The sequence below is a fragment of the Nymphaea colorata genome, unplaced genomic scaffold (genome assembly GCF_008831285.2).
Source record: "Nymphaea colorata isolate Beijing-Zhang1983 unplaced genomic scaffold, ASM883128v2 scaffold0280, whole genome shotgun sequence".
In the NCBI taxonomy this organism is placed as follows: Eukaryota; Viridiplantae; Streptophyta; class Magnoliopsida; order Nymphaeales; family Nymphaeaceae; genus Nymphaea; species Nymphaea colorata.
In genome coordinates this window covers 1-16,107 of record NW_022204786.1, presented here as the reverse complement: position 1 = coordinate 16,107, position 16,107 = coordinate 1, and the positions used below count along the sequence as shown (strand labels likewise).

The following is a 16,107-nucleotide window of genomic DNA, read 5'->3' as shown; positions in this document are numbered from 1 at the left end:
ATTCACTTCGAACTGGTTTATGCGCTTCCTCTTCTAGTGCGGACCGATCATCTGCATCTTCTCGTAGGCGACCGGGTTCAGTCTGAGCGTTGAATGGAGGACAGTTTTGCAGGGCTCGAAGACAGTGCTGCCCTTCTCTTCCCTCTCCTCGAGCTTATCCTCATCCCTGTTGAGCTCTGACCGGAAAAGGTCGTTGTTGGATGAGCCATTCTCGTGTGGGACTGCAGTGCTCATCTGCAGCCTCTATTTGTATTATTGCGTCATCTCTGCAGGCGCGTCAGTTGTTTCGGTTCTGGTGTTCTGGCAGATCTCGCTTCCCATGGGGACGTCAAAGCAAATAAATAATAATCACCAAATCCAATTCGGAAATATGGCAAAAGGAAAAGATTAACGCTGAACAACGGATAAGATACCAAATTCAAAAGGTCTATCTTTTTGGGGATGGAAAAGGCTCAACAGTATAAAAAGCGAAATGTCTTTTATATACCTCTATGCTCCGCCGCCTCTCCACTCCTAAGTTAGTAGTAACTTGCAGAGGAGCGCTAGTTAGGCTATTCCGATAAGTGGGGATGGATATTTTCGATATCGATTTGTTGTGTATGGAAAATAATAAAAAGCCTGTAACCGGAGTCGAACCGGTGACCTCTTGCTTACTAGGCAAGTGCTCTACCAACTAAGCTATACAGGCTTGCCACCCATCACGCCCACCCCCCAGTCATAGGGCAACCACCACCGTATCCCTCACACAAAAACCATCAACTTTTCATCCATCGTCCATGAAACAGCAAAATAATAACCTTATATGCTACCATGGGCCAAATAAGCTAAAAACTAAGCGTAAAAGCGAGAAAGACATCCGTATCTTGGTAATATCCCTAATTGTGTAACGAAAAATATGATGATCGAGGCATTTCTTTGCACTAAAGCGTTGAGAAAGTGGCTAAAAGCTAGGTATAACATCACATAAAATGATTATTTAGCCGATAATTTGATTCAAAGTTTACATTTTTATTGGAGCTCAGAGGAAACCCATGCAGTAGATCCCTCCTTAGGACCTACCTCAGTACATGGCGCTCAGCCAATCGATGGGGGAGTGTACAAGGGCAAGTCTATCAACTATCCCGTTGCCTTTTTTCCATTCGTCACCAACAAGTCAAAGTATGAGCTTTACTGCAGTCTGCAGGCTGCTTGGCAACGCGTTCTCTTCCGGGTTGCCCAAGACCATGAGTTTTTGATATCCCTGCTCGATGGCTTGACCAAAGGAAATGATCTTCTCAAGGCCAATTTAGACATTGTGAAACAGTTGAAAGGCAGGCCCCTGCAGGAAGGAATTTGCGTGAACAGAATCGACTACTACTAGGACCTGACAGGACAGCCGAAACTCATCGAGTACAATTTACTATGCGTGGGCTTCCAGGCAAACAGCGCCAAGATCCAAAATATGAAGAAGACACGGTAGAAGGATCAAAACTATTTTGACAATCCCGTTGCCGGCAACTGCACGGAGGCCATCGTTTAGGTGGTGAAGCTGAAGAAGAAGGAAGGAATCGTGCTGATCGTGCTGATCGCTGATTACGACTTATCACAGAGAATCAATCGACTGGACGTAAGGGCTTTCCAGGAAGAGTTCGCCAAGAGGTCGGTAAAAACAGTGATCACTGACTACATAGAGATGGCGGATAAACTGTCCATAAAGCAAAACGGAGATCTTTACTTCGGAGATGAGAAAGTGGCGGTGGTCTACAACAGGATCACTTTTCGACTCTCTGACTACGTCTACGGAGAAGACTACGATATTACCAGATCGTGGAAGGCCAAATAGATGATTTGCAGCAGTAACGCCTTGTCGATTCCCCCCATCGAATTCTAACTGGTCAACATGAAACGAGTCCAGACTGAGCTCGCCAAACCGGAAGTAATTAGGAGGTACGCATCCGAAGAGGATGCTAGCTTGCTCCTTAAGACGAGAGTGGGCGAATGGGACTTCGACTCAATTACAGAAGAATAGCTTTAGGTTTTGAGAGGAGCCGTGCAGGCCAATCCCAACAACTACATCCTCAAGCCCAACATGGAGGGAGGCGGAAACAACCTCTTCGGTGAATAGGCCCTCGAAAAGATGCGAGAAGGGCGGTAGGTGCTTCGCTCCTACATTTTGATGGAGATGATCCAAACCAAATCGGGAAGGAACATCCTGGTGGACGGCGAAAAGCTATTCGATGGTGAGTGCGAGTACGAGGTGGGCATCTTTGGCACCCTTACCTGGCTGGAAGGAAAGATAATTCGAAACAACAGTGATGGGTTTTTGGTATAGGCGAAGCCTTCCGATATTAAGGAGGGAGGAATCATGAATGGAAGTGCAGCCATCGTGTCCTGGAAACTTCATGATATCTGAAGAAGCTTTTATCTTTGATAATCATAATAAGATAAGCCATCGCATTTTCTATTTTTTTTTCCCTTTTCTTATTATGACGAACATAAGATGAATAACAAGATGAAGAGAGTAAGCATATAAAGCGAATTTAATATAATAAACAATCGTCTTTGGGCATCTTGAGGCAATGATTACCGGCAGAAAGATATTATATATGTAATTGACTCAAGATTTCGATCCAAAGCAGCAACGCGCCTTCTTTTAGCTTCTGAGGACAAGCCAGGCGATGGGACTGCTGAAGTGGGTTGGCCAGGGCAAGTTCTAGGCCTTCAAAGTCGCCTTCCACCCCTTCCTCAGCACAGCTGACTATCACAGATATCTTGGAGAACTGCACTAAGCTTGGCATAGAGTGCTTTGGAAGGTTGCACAAGATAGACAGTTCCTCATTGGACTCTTTTAAGGGATCGCATCACAGGATGTGCTGCTGAATGGAGTGCTGAAGATAGTGAAGAAACGGAGTCCTGATGCCCTGAGAGAGGGTGTGTGTCTGGATCGCATCGACTACTACAACGACTAAGCTGGCCAGCCAAAGCTAACTGAATTCAACTTGCAATGCGTGGGCATGATGTCCCACATGTAGCGTTTCCAGGATGCCAAACGATTATTAGACGGCCCCCAAGGCTACGTCAGCAGTCCATCGATCCTCAATTTCACGCAAACCGTGAGATAGTTGGCGGATTTGAAGAAGATAGAAGGAGTGGTGCTCTTCGTGATCGATGCTGATGTGAAACTGGAAGGCAATGCCAACTATCTCGACCAGGGAAGGCTGGAAGTGGAGTTTAGATTACGGGGATTCAGAGTAATCAGGACCAACCTCAAGGAAATGAGTGAAGAATTGGCATTGAAGGAAAACGGAGATCTCTACTTTGCTGAAGAGAAAGTAGCAGTTGTGTACATGAGAGGAGTCTATAGGGCCAGTCACTACATCTTCGGATAGGGATACGATATCGAGAGATCGTGGCAGGCGAGGGAAAAAGTAGCCCTCAGCAATGCCATCTCCATCCCTCCCATTGAGTTTTAACTGGTCAACCAGAAACGAGTCCAAACCGAGCTCGGCAAGCTTGACGTCCTTAGGAGATACGCCTCAGAGGAAGACATTGAATTGATCATGAAGACGAGAGTGAATGAATGGGAATTCGACACCATTACGCAGGAAGATCTTGCTGCTCTAACTGCCAAAGTGGAGGCCGATCCTTCAGCTTATCTCCTCAAGCCGAACATGGAAGGAGGTGGAAACAACCTCTTCGGATAAGACGTAGTCAAGACGTTGAAGGGAGACCGCCAGACACTTCGTTCCTACATCCTGATGGAAAAGATAAGGACGAAACCGATCGCGAATGTCATAATAGACGGTCACAAATATCGAGTCCAAGATTGCGAATACGAGATTTCTCGCTACGGTAGTCTGAGCTGGTTCGATGGTAAAATAGTCCACAACCAAGCAGATGGCTTTTTGATCAGAGCTAAGCCTCCCACCGCCAACGAGGGCGGCATTATGGCTGGAATTGGCTCGATTGTCACCTGGAAAGTAACATAATGATTGCCATCAAGCAAAGATATCAAATAGCCTAACATCACAATCATTATCATAATCTTATCAATAGATATCTATATATGCAAGGCCAGGATGAGCCTACTACTGAGCAGGTCAGGAACCTAACAGAGCTGAGCTTGGCACTGGGAGTCAGCAAAAAGAAGACAGAGGACGAACTGGCTCCAGTAAAGCTGGCTTTCCACCCCTATTCGACAACCAAGGCGGCCTACGTGCAGCTGCAGGAAGTCTCGCAAGTGTGGCAGAAACTGGTCTTCAGTGCTTCTCGCAACCAGCAGCTGATCGACAGGGTGTATGAACAGATCAAGGAAACCGATGAAATGGTCAGCCAACTCATGCGCATCCGCAGTCTCAGAAAGAACAATAACGACGACGGACTAGTCCTTACAAGATCTGATTTCTTCATTTCTGAAGACGGAGAGCCGAAGATCATCGAGTACAACCTCACCTCCGTCTCCATGTCAGCTCATACTGAGAACTTCCAGAAGGCCAAGCGACTCTCAGACATGAAAAATGCGCATAAATACGTGAAGAGCCAGCCGAACCAACGCCTTGCTTAGTAGATCTACCAGCTATACCAAAGGAGGAAGCTCGATGGGATTTTCCTGATGCTGGTGAGTCCCACTGAGTTCAACATCATAGAGCAAAGGCTTTTGGAAGTGAGACTGCTGGAATTCGGGATCAAGGTGGTCAGGATGACGCTATACGAAGTGGGAAGCAAGCTAAAACTGGACCAGGAGGGAAATTTAAAACTCAATGGGGAAGGAATTGCTGTGGCATACTACCGAACAGGCTATCAGCTGTCCGACTATCAGCAAGACCCCTCTCTTTCTTGGAAGGCAAGGGAAACAATAGAGATCAGCAACGCCATCAAGATACCCAATGTGACATTCGACCTGATGAACCAAAAGAGAATGCAGGTGGAGCTATCGAAAGAATCAGTATACTCACAATACCTATCCCCCGATTAGATTCTCCTACTGAAGAAGTCGCTTGTGCCTGTGTGGGAATTCGATCATATGTCCCAATAGGAATTTGCCCAGCTTATTGAATCTGTGGAGAAGAATGGAAAATAGTATGTGCTAAAGCCGAACTTGGAAGGAGGAGGGCACAACATCTACGGATAGGATGCCATTAAGCGACTCAAGCTGATGAACGCTGAAGAAAGGAAAAAGTTCATCCTTATGTAGAAGATAGTGACTAAGCCACTTTTAAATGTGCTGGTAAGCGGCTCTCAGCATGTAAGCACCAAGTGCATATACGAAGTATCCCAGTACGGGATCCTCGCTAATGAGGGTGACCAGCTTCTCAAATCATAATGCTGTGGGTTTTTAATTAGAATAAAGCCTTAGAACGTCAACGAGGGAGGCATCATGGCAGGAGTAGGCTCCATATGTTCATGGATGCTCTCAGACCAGTAGTGATGTGCAAAATGTCCATATACTCTATAAATTTTATGACGATTTAAAGAATAATGCAATATTTTCAAAAGATTATATGGAGAAGAATGATTCTTAAATAATTTGAATACGATGACGACAAGGAACTTCGTGGACATATTAAAACTGAGCAGAGAAGATGAATCTTGCATATTTGTGGATAAAACCCAATTCATTCCCAAGCTTATAAACGATAGCCGCTTTCCGAGATGCTTTGTTCGGCCGAGAGGCTTTGGAAAAACATTTACAATGTCAATGCTAGAAGCCTTTTGCCAGCCAGAATACTAGATCCGACTTCATTACACGAAAGATGGGCAATAATAATATGAATTAAATCCCAAGTACCATAAAAATTCTAATACTGGATATTTCACAGGCGAGGGCGGCTATAAGGCTCTTCACATATGCAATAAAAAATACTCCAAATTCTTTTAGAAGTACCACGCCAATCTTCCTGTCCTCTTCATTTCCTTCCGCCAGCTCAAAGGCGACACAATGGAAGATTGCGTGCAATCATTAAAGCTATATATCAGATCGGTTTTCCAATAACACCGATACTTGGCAGTTAGAAAGATGCTATCTCTTCTTCGATTTAGGAGCTAATATGAGTAAGATAGGCCATACATTTATAACATCTTATCGAGTGATGAATGTAAAGAAGCCAAAATCGACTCTATTTATAACTACTTGATCCCTAAAATGAAAAATTAGTTTGGCCTAAAACTATTTAGGAAAATAGACGTCTAACTAGGTTAGAATATGAGCCTTATCGAGCTTACAGTGAGTCTTCGTGAGCTTGCTCAACTTATGTGCCGTTTCTTTGCCAAAAATTAAAAAGAAGGTTAAAATTCTTGGGCAAGTGACAGGGTTTTAGTCCTAGTTGATGACTTTGATGTGTGTATCTTTCGTCTAATCATGAAATATATCGAGTAGCAAAGCTCCAAAACGCAAAATAAAACCATCACAACAGAGTTCATAGTAAATGCAGCTGACCTTCTCTCAGATACCATAGGCTCACTTGCAAAAGACGTTGCAGATATAATACACAATTGCCTTATAACAGGCGTTGCTGAAACATTGTTCACCTACAATTAACGTATTATTGATATTTTTCTTTCAAATGCCTTAGGAGGAAACTAATAGCAAGATCTTTTCGGCTTTTCTGAAGAATAAATATCGAAATCAGTACTTCAAATAATCAAAAGAAATAAAATGAACCAAGCAGTGCATAGCTAGATAATGGAAATCATAAAATCAAATTACGGTGGCTACGGAACAAGTTAAAAAACGCTTTATAATCCTTACAGTTCAGCCAAATTTCTCAAAGCACTTGCTCAATCAGATGGCCAAAAGATTCCTTTTGCTGATAGATTTTGGCTGAAATCTGAGGAGCTTAATATAATAAAATCATTCAATTTAACTGAATCCACCTATTAGAACCTGTCCTCACTTACTCTATAGGATCCACTTAATAAAAAGCAACTTTTCTTCGACTACAGAAGATGGGGTTTAACGGGTTTTATTTGGTATTTCAAAGTCGATACTCCGTTTGGAGACAGTCTTTTGTTTTTCCTACTAGTAAGATTGGGATATTTGGTCTAAATAGTCACATAAAACTATCTATCAGGATTTAGAATCCCCAATAAAGAAGTTTATGAATAATTTCAGAGTAAACTTCATTAAAGTTGGCTCGAAAGGGACCGTAAGGAAGATCGGATTTTACCATCATTAGAGAAGAAAACAAAAGATTACAGCAAAAATCACCAGCCTCCACAATAGAGAATGAAAAAGGTAAAACCTTCATTTAAGAACCAGCAAACAAAAAGAAGATATGAGGATGAAACTGACTAATAGTAAAATTATGAATGCATAACAATATATGAACAACCAAAGAGGAATCAAACCGTTCGGATCACTGAAGATGGTCTTAAGCTGATGAACGTTTCCCCAATAAAAAGATTGTCTAGAAAAAAGTAACAACGCCGTAAAGAAATCAGAACTGATTTCCATGAAAGATACAAATTGAGACGCAGAACGATTAAATTGAAACTAGACGAATAATAAGAAAAAAATAAAACCAGCATCAAAAAAAGAAGTAAAAGCCAGCATCGAAAATCGAGTAAAAGCCAAAATAAATAATGATTATCATATTGTCGATCTTGATATTGATGAAGAGACTATAAGAAGCAAAGTAATATCATCCATTTTTGCGACCTTGAATGCTGGTATTGACGGATCCATCTCCTTTCCCACCAGTTGGCTCTTTTTTCGAAATGCCTTCCAGTTTCTCCTGGTTTCTTATCATCGTTCCCTGGAAGGACTGCATGCTAGCAAGCAATTTTTTACTAAATCCATAAACGCGTACGTATTCATCTTCTGCTAGGTTGGAGGAGAGGATTGCTCGAGACTGCCCTGCTTGCGTAGCTGCAATCCTTCCTGCTCTTTGGAGTTGGTGTCTAGCTGGTTAGCCGATTTGGTCATGGCTATGTGCTTCTGGTGGGAGTTTTTATTGGCCATGAGAAGGTAAAAGTCGATTTGCTGGTGGTCGATGGGCTATAGGGTGAGGATTCCGCTGAGGAACTTCCACTCGTTGAGGATGATGTGGTCAGAAGGAAGGCAAGGAATGACTCCGTTCTACATGAATGCCTTAAAGGCATCCACCAGCTTCTTCTCATTCTTCATTACTATGTGATTTTAAATTATAAACAATAAAGGCAGCATTTGTCATCCTAATGTCAGCAGAAACCGCAAAGAGCATCCATTCCGATTAAAGTCGACCACGAAAATGGATATCTATAACTTTTTCAGCTAAGATAGCAGAAGAAAACAATGCTCTATCTTAAGAATCATGAAAATTACTCGATAACTTAATTACTCATACTTTTATAATAGCATAAATTTATCAATCATCTTTCTTATTTGTCTTGAGGATGCCATTCATTTTGTGGGAACTGTTGATTCTAATGATTTTTTTCTTCTTCTGGTTTTTATGCTTGCGATATTCCAATCCTTTTTCTCTAAAATATGTTATTTAGCTATTTTTTTCTAGTGGTTTTACGGTCTCTTTATCTTTTACTTTCCAGATACGATGAGGATGAATATTAGCCTTGGATTAAAAAATTAGCATATTTACTTGGTGGCGTTTAATTCTGGCAAGTGGACGAAAGACCAGGCAATTTGAAAAAAAAATCTTTGTTTTCAGATCCAAGGCATATATCCATTTTCTATAAAAAGTGCTTGCCTACTTCTTACTGGTCTTTGAAGGTTTCTTCTGCTTAAATATTTTAAATTAGATATAGCTATTAGCAAGCTGATTAAACGGATGAAAGCTTTATCTCTTTTTCCACCGAAAATTCATCGTAAATTGAAAGCCATGACTATTTTTAGCTTTCTCTTTCACAACCACGAGGCAATTCCTTTACTTTATTCAATTAAAAATCTATTAATTCATCTAAAGACACGAATTAATGCAACTAAAGCAGCTTATTCCATACATCTGGACCTTTGTTCAAAAACTATGTGCGAATGATAGCATCAGAAGCACCGGGATTGTACGTATTATTCATCGCTTTTTTTAAATTTGAAGTGGAAAAATATCTTCGTATATCTAAGATCTTTTCTCTGGGGATTTTATACTGCTTGAGGTCGACATTCCACTTGAAATTATTATCCAACCAAAAGACGATGCCTCGCAAGATGACATAGCAATACTTAGTATCTTATGCATTTGAGCAAGCGAGCAAGTAATCATTAATCAAGCATTGCCATAGGGCTTAATTGCATCTAACAATAGTGTTCTCAGGAACTCTACTCTTCTAGACCTTATATTAGTGTATAACGACTGTCGTTTATTAGCCTCTCCCTTCATAAGCTTTAGGCAAAAAGACTGTATCTATTTTTTTTCTTTGTACTCCAAATTACATACGAGACTTGCACAAAAAATCTTTAGTTACGAGTCCGAGCTTCATTATTCCATATATTCCGCTGGCAAAATCTGCCTAAGACTGGTCTCCTTAATAATAATTTAAAAAATCGTCTCTCAAGACTTAGAGAAAAGACTTTTAGTCATAGAAGTTTTCACTCAATCTACTTACGATGTTCAGTGGCTAAGATTTTAAGCCTATAAGCAATTTGATCCAACTTGTCAAGGCCTCTAGGTGAAATTGCTACTCAATTTCCTTGTTGGGTATCCGTAGACCTTTAAAAACACCTTTTTTCATAATAGGCGTCAGAAACCCGCATCTACTAAGCAAGAAGAACAAAATTTTATCAGAAATAATTCTCTTTTTGTGATTTTATTCATCTTTTTATTTGTATTGGCTTAGTAGTTAGCTCAAAAATCCTTCAGCATCCCACGTTTAGAAACTATAGCGTATTTCAAAATCGACTGAAAGCAAAGGATTTTTCACTGTAATTTAAGAAAGTTTTTAATAGGTTTATTGTTTAATTGGTACGGATTTTAAAAGTTCGTTTATACTGCTTTGCCTCCAAAAGCTTTTAACAGGAGGCAGGTGTTTAAGATTAGTATTATTAAGTATTGCGAGTAAATGTTTCATTGTACTCCAAGGGTTAAAGACATTTTATGTCAGCCCATAGCCACTAACATTTTACTAAAGCTGCCTCATGATCTTTTTTGCCATCGTACTATTCATCATTTTTTTTATTACAATTTAGTCTATTAGTTTCTCCACCTCCTTCTTTGTGAAGCCAAAAGAAGAGTCAAAAGTAGCGTTTTTCCTAACGCAATTACCTCGATTGTGTTGAAGCCACTTCCACTGGAGCCTTTTTTACTTATTAGTTAACAAACACCAAACATACCAATTTTATAGACGTACTGAGCTTTATCCTTTGCAAATTTGGCCAATATTTGGGTAAGAAGCTTTGCCGCGTCTTAAATTAGATCTCTATCCCTCTTATTCTCTTATCTTGTGCACGAAGAGAAGTTATTCACATACTCTGTAACTTTTGCAAATATTCCTGCATCATATTAGTCAACCAAGACAATTACTTTTTTATTGTAAAAATCGTGCATCAACATGACTAGCGAAAGCACACTTTACCGTAGGTCTTCGAGGCTAATTTAATTTGTAAGTTTTTTTTGAAAGTAATAGAATATTCTAAGCTTGTCGGCTGGTAAGATGATTTGGCTTTTGATTTTCTATCTTATCCAAAATTGCTCATACAAAAATTAAATTTTCTTGCTGAGAGGCAAATGGGACTTAAAAACGTTTTAAACAAAGGTAATTTCGTCCTTAAATTCAATTTGGGAAAGTCTGAATCTATCAATGACTCCTGAAACAGCTAGATAGGTATACTGCTAATACACCCTAGACATAAAAATTTTCATGTCGTTTTCAAATGTTTAAAGATTATGGCACACATCCCGAAACGAAATATTGATTACTGGATACTTTCCTTGGTTTTCTTGGAAAAATTTCTAATTTTCAGCTATTTGGAGTCTTTAATAATGGTAAACTCTTATATCCCCTTATCTTTACTCCTCAAGTATTCCGCCTTGGAACAAAATTGCCTTACTATTTGAGGTATACTTTGGAACGAGGTTGTTTTGCTCTAGCTTGTATTATACAGCGAGAAAAGAGTTCAACATTGAAAGATTAAATGATTTACCGAAGCGCCTTGGCCTTATAAAGAGGAGTGCGGACTATCCGCATTCCATAAATTATTGAATAAATTTAGTCTTGTCGACGAATAGATCCTTTCCGTGAAAGCGCTTCTCTAGGACTGACTCGAAGTCTTACATGAGTTGCCAATGCAATAGCAAAATTCAAATTAATTATAATCATATATTCTTAAGACGACTAACTTCAGTCAGGATTCTTTAGTCAAGGATAAAAAAAATCCCACAAGAAGTTCAATGAGCTCATGGACGATTTATTGAGATAATAAATGTTTTTTGGTAAGTACAAAATATTAAGAAATAACGGTCTGCTTCCCAAAATCGATCCTGCCAAGCCGCAAAGCCTCCTGACCAGCTACTGCCTGATCAGCGATAAAAACCACCATCAGTACAGCATCCAGTGCAGTCCCTCCGACAAAAATATGCTGATCCTCTTCAACGAAAAGGAGTATATGCATCGCAAGTCCTCTTTCGTCGCCACCCAAACCACTCCTCCAGAAGTATCGATCCCTTCAACTAAGATACTCACGCAAATGGGAACGCTGTACCCCAAGAATAACCACACCTTGACCATATTCGTGGCGAACAACCCGCAACAGTGCGACCGATTGCTGCTTGGGTAGGACTCCCAAGCCTCCAAAGGCAAATAATTTGCAAATTCACTCATAGATAGAGCATACAAGCACATAGTCAGCAACAGGCAATAGGGAAGCTCCATCGAGCTCTCAATCATGGGGATCGAAAACGAAAATTCACTCACAGATTAACTCAATTTCGAATGGTTGGACGATCACGACGTGCGGGAAGAAGAAACGCCCCTAAGGTCCGTCATTAAGAACAAGCGAAAAGTAAAGATAATTAAAAACAAATAAGAGAATAACTTTTACACGGAGAACTTGTCACCGGTGAAGATATAGTCAGAGAAAAAACTCACATAAATACTTCAAAAGTACAGAGAAGTGAAAAGCCACCTTTAGAATTGGATCATCAGCACAGAATACACTGAATACTATCTCCTAGGAGAGCTCTACCACTTGGCAGAGACTAAACCGTCCTAAACTCCCAACCAAGCAAAGATAACAATCCAAAGCCATTACATACTGAGAGTAAACCAATACATCCGCACAACTTCTCCCCTCATGATGAGGCTGGGCATCAACTTGAGGAGGATGTAGGGCGAGCACGGCAAGACGATGGAAATGCATGAGAGCAAATTGTTCAAATTGCTCTCAGAGTGCTTCGCCAGCAAGCCGAACAAGAATAAATAATACCACTATCATCTGTTCCTGCAGGTGGGTGAATACTCAACACTCAAGGAATAGTATCTGTGTCTTGTCCCGACTTCATAGTAGCCCAAATCCAAACTTCCAACCTTTCCAGCATCCTCCAATCCTAGTTTTTCTACACAAAGCAAATAATGGAATACCCTGAACTCCACTCCATGATCACCAACCTCATTTCAGGACAAAAATCAACAAAAGCCAACTAGTCTTTCCTGCCTTAAATATCCGGCCTCCTGAAGGCAAGACTGAAGACGAAATCCTACGTCTGTGATACTTACAGCTCGCAGGAAAAGAGAATAAATAAATACCGCCATCTTGCAACAGAGGAGAGCTACGATCGGTCCCAAATGGATCTATAGGAATTGGTAAACGAAGCAGCCAAGATATACAGAATCCCTACGCCTAAGAAGGGCCCCACTCCATTCCTAAATGAAAACCTGCCCCAAGTCAAGAAGAAACCTCGAAGGGAAATGCGAGCAAGCCTATTCTAGAGATCCACCGACCTCGAGAAGGAGAAAGAGACCAACTTCTAAAAAAGAAGGAAATAGACGAACCAGTAGAGCAGCAAAAAGGAGCTGCAGAAGAGCAAGTTCTACGAAGATACAAAGGAGTGGCTGGGACTAATCTACGGCAAGAACAGCAGCAAGAAACTGCAATCCAGTAAGCGGATGCACAAATTCGACGAGACCACCAACGTCCTCATCAAGTAGATGCTGAGCAAGGAGATGAACTTTCCCGAAAAGTAAGATATGGACGAAATCATTGATCGTCTTTGATCATTTTCATCTCATACGAGTAGCGCTTAAATAATGCATGAATATCAATCTCAAGGCCTTTCCTCCAGGGACTTCAGATAATCATTGAACTTGTTCTCCCACTTGTTCTCCAGCTCCACGATCCGCTTCTCCAGCTACAGCTCCATCTCTTTCTTCATGTTCTCCGCCTGGCCCTCCAGACGCAGCAGCTTCTGCTCGATGCGGGACTGCCAACCGATCCACATGCCCTCCTCCTCATCGCGGTTGCACTTCACCAGCGGCAGCACCTTCTCCTGCAGTTCTCTGACCTTGCGCATGGCGCTCTACTGCCTGCGCCGTTCCTCCTCCTTGCGGGAGCTGAGGATGGACCTAATGCGGCTGTCCTCCTCGCCATTGGCCTCGTAGTTGGCTTCGGGGGCGCCCTTGTTGGTGTAGTAGGAGGGCGTGCGGTTGGATCGTTTTTCGGAGGAGAGACTGATCTAATGCGGGATGTAGCTCTTCCAGTGGCCGGGAGTGTAGGAACTGACCTTGCTGAGCTCCTGCTGGCGAGTGGCTGACTCCTCCCGACCGATCTTCTGCTGTCTCGACTGGAATTTATAGGCGTCTTGACGCATATTCAAAGATTATATTTACTTACCATCGGACCATTTCAATTGAGCTGCCATAAGGGAAACAATAGAATGACTATGCTTGAGCATTTATGGTACAGTTATAGATCAGATTGGACTGTTCAATTTGGCGATTTATTTCAATCTTTTGTACTCTCCCTTATACTTTTCGCACATCTTGTTGAGTCTTTCGTTTTCGCCCTCGAGGAAGGCGACCTGCTCCTTGAGTATTTCGTTCTGCTTGAGGTTGTAGTCGTCCATTTCCATGCTGAGGTGCTGGCTGCGGTTGAGAGCGTCGTTGCTCCTGCGCGTGTAGCTGATCTCCTCGTTGAGCTCCGCCATCTTCTTCTCCAGCTTCAGCTTGGTGCGCTCGTGCTCCTCCTTCTACTTCTTCAGCTACAACGCCAGCACCTCCGACTTGAGACGCAGGTTCTCCTTCTCCTTCTAGATGTGGGCAACCAACTCCTTCAGGCGGTTGATTTCCTTGTTGGCTTAGTGGTTGAACTCGGGATTTTCGTTCTTGTTGTTGAGCAGAAGCGAATCCTCCCTGATATCCTTCAGCAGCTCTTCCGGATGCTTGGACCTTTCCTTCTCCTGGTAGGCGCTCTTCAGCTTCCTGTACTACTCCTTAAGGACGGCGTATTTCTTTTCGAGAGTGAGCTTTTCCTCGATAACTTTGCTGGTGGAGATTTCCAGTGCGGACATGTTGTGCTTGGACATGCTCTGGTTGACCTCATTGGAGTCAATCACCACTGACCTGCTCCCCTTCTCGTACCTCTCCAGCTCCTCCTGCAGCTTGTCTATCTTCTGCAGCGACCTGTTGAGCTTCTGCTCGAGCATTTCCTTCTACTTATCGTTGTTTTTATCGTTTTTAGGTAGGTTGCCCTCTTCCAATAGCATCTCCTCGTCGGCTGACAAGTTGTTGAGGATGTGCTCGTAATTCTCCTGCCGCAGTTCTGCGAAGGGCTCCTTCTTCTTGATGAAGGGGTTGGAGGGATTTCTCTGGAGGGTCTGCATCTTGTTATAGTTGATCTGTATGTCCTTGAAATCCTTGTCCAAGTTCTCCCTGATGAACTCCTTGAGGCGGTTGTTCTCGTCCTCGATGCGGAGGTACTTGTGGGCGATGGCCTGGTCCTTCTTCTGCTCGAAGTCGACGAAGCTCTCCTCGAACTGCTCCCTGTTCTTGAACTTGCCCTCGATGAGCTTGGTGTAGGAACTGATGATGTCCTCGATCTCCTGCTCCAACTTGCAAGTCTACTAGTAGTAGGTGTGCTTCTCCTCCTGCTGGCGCTTGGTGATGTTGAACAGCCTCAGCAGGTCCGCCTTCAGCGACTCTATCTGCAGGACGTAGTTGAGGTTGGAGCTGTCAATCTCCAGCTTCTCTATCTTGTTGATGACGGTGCTGTTCTTGAGCTCCTTCTTGGCATTGAATCCCTTCATGATGAACAGCAGCTCGTCCTTGTTCTTCCGGTTGAGGAACTTGAGGTTGAGCGTGAGCTAGTTTCGCGAGTTGTCCTCCTTGCTCAGCGTCACGTCCTTGAACAACTCCATCATGAACTTCAGAGTCTCGCTCTCGAACTTCTGACTGAAGACGATACTGATCCTCGTGGGATCCTTGGGGAAGGTATTGAAGAGGGGCTCTCCCAAGCAGTAGTAGAACCTGTATTGGGCGCTGGAGTTGCAGTGGGCGAGATGCATGTAGTCGTCAGTGATGGTGAAGATGCACTGCTTGCTGACCTCCCCGTGGAAGATATCCACGCTGAACTTGGCCTCCCCCACCGAAATCGCGCTCTCTATCGTCTAGCGCAGCAGAATGTCCAGCTAGACCGGCCCGTACTTGAGAGTGGCAGTGCCCGCCAACTGGGGGTCCGTGCTCTTAGTAGATAACGATTTACTGTCACCTCCACCTGGATGGTGCATCCCACGTCGGAAGGCTCGCACATGAAGGTGTTGCCCTTGAACTCTTCGACCTCGGTGACGAGGCCGTTCTTGATGCGGTGCCACTTGAAGAGGCAGGGAACGATGGCTTCCTCCTCGCGGGATGCGTAGACTGAGAGGGCGAGCATGGTCGAGGAGTCGATCCTTTCGGGGGTGTGCTTGACGTAGAACTTGTAGGAGTTGAAGTTGTCGGCGAGCTTGCCCGCCTGCTTAGAGATCCAGTCGACCACCTGCATTACCTTTGCCTATAATGATGGAAACTAATAGCTCAATTATATCATCAGTCTGGATATACTGATAGAAGATAGAACGCAATCATTATTAATGCATAAGGGTGTGTCTGTGGTGATGGGCCAAAGGAGCTGCCATTTTTGGGATAATCAAGATTTGTTTCTTCTTAAAATTATAATGATATGATCGAAATTGATGATGGATTATGCATCACTAGATTCTTAAATGGAAT

General features: G+C 42.7%; 1 non-coding gene across 1 annotated transcript; it reads right to left on the bottom strand.

Moving 5' to 3' along the window:
* Positions 1-615: 615 nt before the first annotated feature.
* On the bottom strand, positions 616-688 carry TRNAT-AGU (transfer RNA threonine (anticodon AGU)). Its single transcript has one exon. It is a non-coding gene; the product is annotated as a tRNA-Thr (tRNA).
* Between the last annotated feature and the right edge of the window lie 15,419 nt (positions 689-16,107).